This window comes from Syngnathus leptorhynchus, unplaced genomic scaffold (genome assembly GCF_054491065.1).
Source record: "Syngnathus leptorhynchus isolate UIUO unplaced genomic scaffold, UIUO_Slep HiC_scaffold_46, whole genome shotgun sequence".
Taxonomy (NCBI): Eukaryota; Metazoa; Chordata; class Actinopteri; order Syngnathiformes; family Syngnathidae; genus Syngnathus; species Syngnathus leptorhynchus.
The window spans coordinates 173562-182500 of record NW_028232013.1 but is presented as its reverse complement, the minus strand read 5'-3'; positions in this window follow the sequence as shown (position 1 = coordinate 182500).

Genomic DNA, 8939 nt, shown 5'->3' with positions numbered 1-8939 from the left:
AGAGCTCCATAGCTCCATAGCACCAGAGCTCCATAGCTCCATAGCACCAGAGCTCCATACTTCCAGAGCTCCATAGCTCCATAGCTCCATAGCACCAGAGCTCCAGAGCTCCATAGCACCAGAGCTCCATAGCTCCATAGCACCAGAGCTCCATAGCACCAGAGCTCCATAGCTCCATAGCACCAGAGCTCCATAGCTCCATAGCTCCAGCCTGGGTGGCTGGTGGCTCCATAGCTCCATACTTCCATAGCTCCAGTCAGAGAGTTGGCGAAAATTGCACTAAGTGCGAAAGCCCATTCATTTACAACGGCGTGTCCACAAGGCGGCGACATTTCCCCGTTACCGGTGGCTGCGCGGCGGGTGAGTGACAGAGCTTATCCGAGCGGCTGGAACTCTGCGCCGGCGTGGTCGAGCGTGAGGCCTCGGCCCTTTGGCTGCCTGGTACCTAAAACACTTCCATTGATCCAGCCACGGAGGGTGCTGGCTGGTGGCTCCATAGCTCCATACCTCCAGAGCTCCAGAGCTCCATAGCACCAGAGCTCCATAGCTCCATAGCACCAGAGCTCCATAGCACCAGAGCTCCATAGCTCCATAGCACCAGAGCTCCATAGCTCCATAGCACCAGAGCTCCATAGCTCCATAGCACCAGAGCTCCATAGCTCCATAGCACCAGAGCTCCATAGCTCCATAGCACCAGAGCTCCATAGCTCCATAGCACCAGAGCTCCATAGCTCCATAGCTCCAGGGCTCCATAGCTCCAGGGCTCCATAGCTCCATAGCTCCAGGGCTCCATAGCTCCATACCTCCAGAGCTCCATAGCTCCAGCCTGGGTGGCTGGTGGCTCCATAGCTCCATACTTCCATAGCTCCAGTCAGAGAGTTGGCTAAAATTGCACTAAGTGCGAAAGCCCATTCATTTACAACGGCGTGTCCACAAGGCGGCGACATTTCCCCGTTACCGGTGGCTGCGCGGCGGGTGAGTGACAGAGCTTATCCGAGCGGCTGGAACTCTGCGCCGGCGTGGTCGAGCGTGAGGCCTCGGCCCTTTGGCTGCCTGGTACCTAAAACACTTCCATTGATCCAGCCACGGAGGGTGCTGGCTGGTGGCTCCATAGCTCCATACCTCCAGAGCTCCAGAGCTCCATAGCACCAGAGCTCCATAGCTCCATAGCACCAGAGCTCCATAGCACCAGAGCTCCATAGCTCCATAGCACCAGAGCTCCATAGCTCCATAGCACCAGAGCTCCATAGCTCCATAGCACCAGAGCTCCATAGCTCCATAGCACCAGAGCTCCATAGCTCCATAGCACCAGAGCTCCATAGCTCCATAGCACCAGAGCTCCATAGCTCCATAGCTCCATACTTCCATAGCACCAGAGCTCCATACCTCCAGAGCTCCATAGCTCCAGCCTGGGTGGCTGGTGGCTCCATAGCTCCATACTTCCATAGCTCCAGTCAGAGAGTTGGCGAAAATTGCACTAAGTGCGAAAGCCCATTCATTTACAACGGCGTGTCCACAAGGCGGCGACATTTCCCCGTTACCGGTGGCTGCGCGGCGGGTGAGTGACAGAGCTTATCCGAGCGGCTGGAACTCTGCGCCGGCGTGGTCGAGCGTGAGGCCTCGGCCCTTTGGCTGCCTGGTACCTAAAACACTTCCATTGATCCAGCCTCGGAGGGTGCTGGCTGGTGGCTCCATACCTCCATAGCTCCATACCTCCAGAGCTCCATAGCTCCATAGCACCAGAGCTCCATAGCTCCATAGCACCAGAGCTCCATAGCTCCATAGCACCAGAGCTCCATAGCTCCATAGCACCAGAGCTCCATAGCACCAGAGCTCCATAGCTCCATAGCACCAGAGCTCCATAGCTCCATAGCACCAGAGCTCCATAGCTCCATAGCACCAGAGCTCCATAGCTCCATAGCACCAGAGCTCCATAGCTCCATAGCACCAGAGCTCCATAGCTCCATAGCTCCAGGGCTCCATAGCTCCATAGCTCCAGGGCTCCATAGCTCCAGGGCTCCAGGGCTCCATAGCTCCAGGGCTCCATAGCTCCAGGGCTCCAGGGCTCCATAGCTCCAGGGCTCCATAGCTCCAGGGCTCCAGGGCTCCATAGCTCCATACCTCCAGAGCTCCATACCTCCAGAGCTCCAGAGCTCCATAGCACCAGAGCTCCATGGCTTCAGAGCTCCATAGCACCATAGCTCCATACCTCCAGAGCTCCAGGGCTCCATAGCTCCATAGCTCCATAGCTCCATAGCTCCATACCTCCAGAGCTCCATAGCACCAGAGCTCCAGAGCTCCATAGCTCCAGCCTGGGTGGCTGGTGGCTCCATAGCTCCATACTTCCATAGCTCTAAGTCAGAGAGTTGGCGAAAATTGCACTAAGTGCGAAAGCCCATTCATTTACAAGGGCGTGTCCACAAGGCGGCGACATTTCCCCGTTACCGGTGGCTGCGCGGCGGGAGAGTGACAGAGCTCATCCGAGCGGCTGGAACTCTGCGCCGGCGTGGTCGAGCGTGAGGCCTCGGCACTTTGGCCGCCTGGTACCTAAACACTTCCATTGATCCAGCCACGGAGGGTGCTGGCTGGTGGCTCCATACCTCCATAGCTCCATACCTCCAGAGCTCCAGAGCTCCATAGCACCAGAGCTCCATAGCTCCATAGCACCAGAGCTCCATAGCACCAGAGCTCCATAGCTCCATAGCACCAGAGCTCCATAGCTCCATAGCACCAGAGCTCCATAGCTCCATAGCACCAGAGCTCCATAGCACCAGAGCTCCATAGCTCCATAGCACCAGAGCTCCATAGCTCCATAGCACCAGCTCCATAGCTCCATAGCACCAGAGCTCCATAGCTCCATAGCACCAGAGCTCCATAGCTCCATAGCACCAGAGCTCCATAGCTCCATAGCACCAGAGCTCCATAGCTCCATAGCTCCAGGGCTCCATAGCTCCAGGGCTCCAGGGCTCCATAGCTCCAGGGCTCCATAGCTCCAGGGCTCCAGGGCTCCATAGCTCCATACCTCCAGAGCTCCATAGCTCCATACTTCCAGAGCTCCATAGCTCCATAGCACCAGAGCTCCAGAGCTCCATAGCTCCAGCCTGGGTGGCTGGTGGCTCCATAGCTCCATACTTCCATAGCTCTAAGTCAGAGAGTTGGCGAAAATTGCACTAAGTGCGAAAGCCCATTCATTTACAAGGGCGTGTCCACAAGGCGGCGACATTTCCCCGTTACCGGTGGCTGCGCGGCGGGAGAGTGACAGAGCTCATCCGAGCGGCTGGAACTCTGCGCCGGCGTGGTCGAGCGTGAGGCCTCGGCACTTTGGCCGCCTGGTACCTAAACACTTCCATTGATCCAGCCACGGAGGGTGCTGGCTGGTGGCTCCATACCTCCATAGCTCCATACCTCCAGAGCTCCAGAGCTCCATAGCACCAGAGCTCCATAGCTCCATAGCACCAGAGCTCCATAGCACCAGAGCTCCATAGCTCCATAGCACCAGAGCTCCATAGCTCCATAGCACCAGAGCTCCATAGCTCCATAGCACCAGAGCTCCATAGCTCCATAGCACCAGAGCTCCATACCTCCATAGCTCCATACCTCCAGAGCTCCATAGCTCCATAGCACCAGAGCTCCATAGCTCCATAGCTCCATAGCTCCATAGCACCAGAGCTCCATAGCTCCATAGCTCCATAGCACCAGAGCTCCATAGCTCCATAGCACCAGAGCTCCATAGCTCCATAGCACCAGAGCTCCATAGCTCCATAGCACCAGAGCTCCATAGCTCCATAGCACCAGAGCTCCATAGCTCCATACCTCCAGAGCTCCATAGCTCCAGCCTGGGTGGCTGGTGGCTCCATAGCTCCATACTTCCATAGCTCCAGTCAGAGAGTTGGCGAAAATTGCACTAAGTGCGAAAGCCCATTCATTTACAACGGCGTGTCCGCCAGGCGGCGACATTTCCCCGTTACCGGTGGCTGCGTGGCGGGTGAGTGACAGAGCTTATCCGAGCGGCTGGAACTCTGCGCCGGCGTGGTCGAGCGTGAGGCCCCGGCCCTTTGGCTGCCTGGTACCTAAAACACTTCCATTGATCCAGCCACGGAGGGTGCTGGCTGGTGGCTCCATAGCTCCATAGCTCCATAGCACCAGAGCTCCATAGCTCCATAGCACCAGAGCTCCATAGCTCCATAGCACCAGAGCTCCATAGCTCCATAGCACCAGAGCTCCATAGCTCCATAGCACCAGAGCTCCATAGCTCCATAGCACCAGAGCTCCATAGCTCCATAGCACCAGAGCTCCATAGCTCCATAGCTCCAGCCTGGGTGGCTGGTGGCTCCATAGCTCCATACTTCCATAGCTCCAGTCAGAGAGTGTGCTAAAATTGCACTAAGTGCGAAAGCCCATTCATTTACAACGGTGTGTCCACAAGGCGGCGACATTTCCCCGTTACCGGTGGCTGCGCGGCGGGTGAGTGACAGAGCTTATCCGAGCGGCTGGAACTCTGCGCCGGCGTGGTCGAGCGTGAGGCCTCGGCCCTTTGGCTGCCTGGTACCTAAAACACTTCCATTGATCCAGCCACGGAGGGTGCTGGCTGGTGGCTCCATAGCTCCATACCTCCAGAGCTCCAGAGCTCCATAGCACCAGAGCTCCATAGCTCCATAGCACCAGAGCTCCATAGCACCAGAGCTCCATAGCTCCATAGCACCAGAGCTCCATAGCTCCATAGCACCAGAGCTCCATAGCTCCATAGCACCAGAGCTCCATAGCTCCATAGCTCCATAGCACCAGAGCTCCATAGCTCCATAGCACCAGAGCTCCATACTTCCAGAGCTCCATAGCTCCATAGCTCTATAGCACCAGAGCTCCATAGCTCCATAGCACCAGAGCTCCATAGCTCCATAGCACCAGAGCTCCATACTTCCATAGCTCCATAGCTCCATACCTCCAGAGCTCCATAGCTCCATACCTCCAGAGCTCCATAGCTCCAGAGCTCCATAGCTCCATAGCACCAGAGCTCCATAGCTCCATAGACCCAGAGCTCCATACTTCCATAGCTCCAGGGCTCCATAGCTCCAGGGCTCCATAGCTCCATACCTCCAGAGCTCCATAGCTCCATACCTCCAGAGCTCCATAGCTCCATACTTCCAGAGCTCCATAGCTCCATAGCACCAGAGCTCCATAGCTCCATAGCACCAGAGCTCCATAGCTCCATAGCACCAGAGCTCCATAGCTCCATAGCACCAGAGCTCCATAGCTCCATAGCTCCAGGGCTCCATAGCTCCATAGCTCCAGGGCTCCATAGCTCCAGGGCTCCAGGGCTCCATAGCTCCATACCTCCAGAGCTCCATAGCTCCATACTTCCAGAGCTCCATAGCTCCATAGCTCCATACTTCCATAGCTCCATAGCTCCATACTTCCATAGCACCAGAGCTCCATACCTCCAGAGCTCCATAGCTCCAGCCTGGGTGGCTGGTGGCTCCATAGCTCCATACTTCCATAGCTCCAGTCAGAGAGTTGGCGAAAATTGCACTAAGTGCGAAAGCCCATTCATTTACAACGGCGTGTCCACAAGGCGGCGACATTTCCCCGTTACCGGTGGCTGCGCGGCGGGTGAGTGGCAGAGCTTATCCGAGCGGCTGGAACTCTGCGCCGGCGTGGTCGAGCGTGAGGCCTCGGCCCTTTGGCTGCCTGGTACCTAAAACACTTCCATTGATCCAGCCACGGAGGGTGCTGGCTGGTGGCTCCATACCTCCATAGCTCCATAGCACCAGAGCTCCATAGCTCCATAGCACCAGAGCTCCATGGCTTCAGAGCTCCATAGCACCATAGCTCCATACCTCCAGAGCTCCAGGGCTCCATAGCTCCATACCTCCAGAGCTCCATACCTCCAGAGCTCCATACCTCCATAGCACCAGAGCTCCATAGCTCCATAGCACCAGAGCTCCATAGCTCCATAGCACCAGAGCTCCATAGCTCCATAGCACCAGAGCTCCATAGCTCCATAGCTCCAGGGCTCCATAGCTCCAGGGCTCCAGGGCTCCATAGCTCCAGGGCTCCATAGCTCCAGGGCTCCAGGGCTCCATAGCTCCATACCTCCAGAGCTCCATAGCTCCATACTTCCAGAGCTCCATAGCTCCATAGCACCAGAGCTCCAGAGCTCCATAGCTCCATAGCACCAGAGCTCCATAGCACCAGAGCTCCATAGCTCCAGCCTGGGTGGCTGGTGGCTCCATAGCTCCATACTTCCATAGCTCCAGTCAGAGAGTTGGCGAAAATTGCACTAAGTGCGAAAGCCCATTCATTTACAAGGGCGTGTCCACAAGGCGGCGACATTTCCCCGTTACCGGTGGCTGCGCGGCAGGAGAGTGACAGAGCTTATCCGAGCGGCTGGAACTCTGCGCCGGCGTGGTCGAACGGCTGGCCTCGGTAGTTGAGGTACCAGGGGTGGGCCGGGGAGCTCCAGGCGGGTCTTGTGAGAGAGTGAAGCCGAGCGGCTGGAACTCTGGGCCGGCCTGGTCGAGCGGCTGGCCTCGGTAGTTGAGGTACCAGGGGCGGGCTGGGGAGCTCCAGGCGGGGCTTGTGAGAGAGTGAAGCCGAGCGGCTGGAACTCTGGGCCGGCGTGGTTGAGCCACGGAGGGTGCTGGCTGGTGGCTCCATAGCTCCATAGCTCCAGAGCTCCATACTTGCAGCCACGGAGCTGGCGAAAATTGCACTAAGTGCGAAAGCCCATTCATTTACAAGGGCGTGTCCACAAGGCGGCGACATTTCCCCGTTACCGGTGGCTGCTTAGCGGGAGAGTGGCAGAGCTTATCCGAGCGGCTGGAACTCTGCGCCGGCGTGGTCGAGCGGCTGGCCTCGGTAGTTGAGGTACCAGGGGCGGGCTGGGGAGCTCCAGGCGGGGCTTGTGAGAGAGTGAAGCCGAGCGGCTGGAACTCTGGGCCGGCCTGGTCGAGCGGCTGGCCTCGGTAGTTGAGGTACCAGGGGTGGGCTGGGGAGCTCCAGGCGGGGCTTGTGAGAGAGTGTAGCCGAGCGGCTGGAACTCTGGGCCGGCGTGGTTGAGCAGCATGCCCGCGGAGGTGGCTCTTCCATAGGCAGGGAGGGTGCTGGAGCTCCACACTTCCATAGGCAGGGAGGGTGCTGGAGCTCCACACTTCCATAGGCAGGGAGGGTGCTGGAGCTCCACACTTCCATAGGCAGGGAGGGTGCTGGAGCTCCACACTTCCATAGGCAGGGAGGGTGCTGGAGCTCCACACTTCCATAGGCAGGGAGGGTGCTGGAGCTCCACACTTCCATAGGCAGGGAGGGTGCTGGAGCTCCACACTTCCATAGGCAGGGAGGGTGCTGGAGCTCCACACTTCCATAGGCAGGGAGGGTGCTGGAGCTCCACACTTCCATAGGCAGGGAGGGTGCTGGAGCTCCACACTTCCATAGGCAGGGAGGGTGCTGGAGCTCCACACTTCCATAGGCAGGGAGGGTGCTGGAGCTCCACACTTCCATAGGCAGGGAGGGTGCTGGAGCTCCACACTTCCATAGGCAGGGAGGGTGCTGGAGCTCCACACTTCCATAGGCAGGGAGGGTGCTGGAGCTCCACACTTCCATAGGCAGGGAGGGTGCTGGAGCTCCACACTTCCATAGGCAGGGAGGGTGCTGGAGCTCCACACTTCCATAGGCAGGGAGGGTGCTGGAGCTCCACACTTCCATAGGCAGGGAGGGTGCTGGAGCTCCACACTTCCATAGGCAGGGAGGGTGCTGGAGCTCCACACTTCCATAGGCAGGGAGGGTGCTGGAGCTCCACACTTCCATAGGCAGGGAGGGTGCTGGAGCTCCACACTTCCATAGGCAGGGAGGGTGCTGGAGCTCCACACTTCCATAGGCAGGGAGGGTGCTGGAGCTCCACACTTCCATAGGCAGGGAGGGTGCTGGAGCTCCACACTTCCATAGGCAGGGAGGGTGCTGGAGCTCCACACTTCCATAGGCAGGGAGGGTGCTGGAGCTCCACACTTCCATAGGCAGGGAGGGTGCTGGAGCTCCACACTTCCATAGGCAGGGAGGGTGCTGGAGCTCCACACTTCCATAGGCAGGGAGGGTGCTGGAGCTCCACACTTCCATAGGCAGGGAGGGTGCTGGAGCTCCACACTTCCATAGGCAGGGAGGGTGCTGGAGCTCCACACTTCCATAGGCAGGGAGGGTGCTGGAGCTCCACACTTCCATAGGCAGGGAGGGTGCTGGAGCTCCACACTTCCATAGGCAGGGAGGGTGCTGGAGCTCCACACTTCCATAGGCAGGGAGGGTGCTGGAGCTCCACACTTCCATAGGCAGGGAGGGTGCTGGAGCTCCACACTTCCATAGGCAGGGAGGGTGCTGGAGCTCCACACTTCCATAGGCAGGGAGGGTGCTGGAGCTCCACACTTCCATAGGCAGGGAGGGTGCTGGAGCTCCACACTTCCATAGGCAGGGAGGGTGCTGGAGCTCCACACTTCCATAGGCAGGGAGGGTGCTGGAGCTCCACACTTCCATAGGCAGGGAGGGTGCTGGAGCTCCACACTTCCATAGGCAGGGAGGGTGCTGGAGCTCCACACTTCCATAGGCAGGGAGGGTGCTGGAGCTCCACACTTCCATAGGCAGGGAGGGTGCTGGAGCTCCACACTTCCATAGGCAGGGAGGGTGCTGGAGCTCCACACTTCCATAGGCAGGGAGGGTGCTGGAGCTCCACACTTCCATAGGCAGGGAGGGTGCTGGCACATCCACACTTCCATAGGCAGGGAGGGTGCTGGAGCTCCACACTTCCATAGGCAGGGAGGGTGCTGGAGCTCCACACTTCCATAGGCAGGGAGGGTGCTGGAGCTCCACACTTCCATAGGCAGGGAGGGTGCTGGAGCTCCACACTTCCATAGGCAGGGAGGGTGCTGGAGCTCCACACTTCCATAGGCAGGGAGGGTGCT